Source organism: Atta cephalotes (assembly GCF_000143395.1).
Source record: "Atta cephalotes unplaced genomic scaffold scaffold00001, whole genome shotgun sequence".
In the NCBI taxonomy this organism is placed as follows: Eukaryota; Metazoa; Arthropoda; class Insecta; order Hymenoptera; family Formicidae; genus Atta; species Atta cephalotes.
In genome coordinates, this window is record NW_012130065.1 from 2,863,687 (window position 1) to 2,866,225 (window position 2,539).

General features: G+C 36.5%; 1 pseudogene; it reads left to right on the forward strand.

Annotated features, from left to right (window-relative positions):
- The first annotated feature begins 230 nt into the window (after positions 1–230).
- The window catches only part of LOC105617887, a 31,441-nt pseudogene continuing 29,132 nt past the window's right edge, over positions 231–2,539 (forward strand).

Below are 2,539 nucleotides of genomic sequence, written 5' to 3' on the forward strand. Positions count from 1 at the left end.
TATATAATATATCATTTTTTTATATATATATAATTTTTCCTATATATATTTTTTCATTCTTGTAATATATATATGTATATAAAGATGACCATTTTTAACTACAAAGAGTTTGTGTTAAAGTAATTTAATACTAATATATTCATGCGCAAAAATTATACATCGTGTTAAATACAGACGGATTTCTATTTATTACATTCTGCAGCCATTCCTTGGGAAAAGCATTCGTGCAGATGGCGATAAACATCTTACAAATATCGATGATTTTATTAAGAGCTCGTGCTCATATATTTCTTATTTCAGATAATACCGCTCATGTGTCTCTGCGTTACCATGCTGATCGTCGTGCCCTCCATGGCCTACCATAGGTTCTTCGTTACTATGATTGATGTTCAGTAAGTAGTGGATTCTATGCTCTTCCGGACATTAAAGTAAAGCAAACACTCTGTCTCGCGCGACAAATGTAAAAATAATATATCATTTCGCAAAACGATCGCGTCAGCAAACCCTGGAACTTGAACGGAAAATATAGCGCGGCCCGTCTATTCCTGTAAGCAATCTACATTCTATGTATAACGCCGATGTGTTAAGGTCACTGTGTCTGCCGAGAGCTAACGACCTTGGTATTGCCACGTTTTATATCTACTTACGAGGAACTTTTACTTATGCTGTGCAATTGTCAAATGTCCGTAATAAAAAAAAATATAAATATTTTTATCACCAGGATTAAATAAAAACGGGAAATAACATTCCTCGTCTATTGTTCTTTCGCATTTGCAATTTTTACGCATTTGTCAGGATTTATGTAAATCACAAAAACTGCACGTGAGAATAAATATTTGTATCTTTCCAAGTATAAACGGATAATATTATCGTCTTTTAGGCCGACCAAGTATCAAAGATTCGAAATTCCATCGGAACCGAAATTTTTCGACCTGCGGAATCCTCGTAGTTTGAAGGTGAGTTCGAAAAATAAATACATTTTTATTTCTGACATTATAAAAAATAGTTACTTTTGATATTTTTATAAAATTTATTTTTCATGAAATAAGTTTTTAGAGTATAGTATTCTCGTTTCATCCAAGCTGTGTGTAGAATAATCGATAATCTCATGAGAAAAGAAAAACAATGTATCCGTCCATGCCCTGTCTCTCGCAATATCCATAAATCTCCGACCGTTCGCTGTTGCCACCGAACGCGCTTACATTTAATATCTAGACATGGATAAGCGCCAATATTTAATCAATTATTATGTCTGATACAAAACATTCAGCTAAAGTAATTAATTAAAAGCAACGTACACGTAATCTGTAGAATTACGTCACTTATGATGTTTGTTATTATAAAACGAGATTAATTTTGACAATGATGTCATTATCATCCTTAACCTTGATTAATTATTTTTACAATTATATTAATTAATTGCGTATCGCGTTATAGGTCTCTATATTCGCTTATATTCGGCATCGTTAAATAATTTGTGTTATGGCTGTGTGTCACGAATATACTGTGTTTATCGCGTTTAAAAATCTGTTACATTGTTTTATTCCGAGAGTCTTCGTCTTCTTAATTAATAGATTACAAGATCGTTTCACGTAACATAATTTAATTCTTGATCAAATGCAAAATAAAAGTGCAACGCAGTCGGATACTGCAGTATCTTTGATAGAATTATTTTGTCTTTTGCTTATTCACATAATAATGACAATTGTCTTATCATGAATTTTGCCGTCGCAAAGCAATTAAGACTACTACGGTTTTAAGATATTTACAAATGTAAGCTAAATCTGAAAATACAAATCTGAAAATAATTTTGATGAACTATCGAAATTATTATTATAGCTCAGATTGGTAAAATGTTAAAACTATATGTAGCTCCTCATGCTTGAGATTCTTATGCAATTATTTCGATGGAATAAAATTATTTTCAAATTTACATCTAACTAAATTTTTAAAAACTGGAACAAAATTGTCTTTTTCATATAGTGCAGATTCTGCGCGCGCTTTATACACATCCGATACATCCCTTCTTTTCTTTCAGTTAGAAAGATATCCCGTATATCGTGAGTAACAAACCAATATCCCATCTACGAGTAGTACTAGCGTAGACTCGCCCATCCTGCGTCTCGCATGTGACTTGAGAGATATGTACGAAACTAAGAGAAACTATGGTCGTTCCGTCGTGTATATCTAACCGGAGATATACCGTGCCGTCGCGATGCCTTTTCCCTCAGGATTCCAGCGTCGTAACGCGTCGTACATTCACCGCCAGCACCGACGGCGTTGCGGCCATACAACGAGGGTGTGCGCGGGGAAAAAGAGAACGGCGAGTGGACGGGACAGCGGGGTGCGCTGTGTAACAGCGGGGTGGACGGTCGGAGGAGAGCCATGGGGGTTGCGCGTTAGCCCGGTTTGGATATATTGCCGCGAGCGGCATGGTCGACATGCGCGCGACGAAGAGGATGTAGGGCGGCGAGGCGGGTAAGCATATAGGGGTTGGATGGAGTAGGATGGAGTGTGGCGAGGGTGGAGCGGAAGGTCT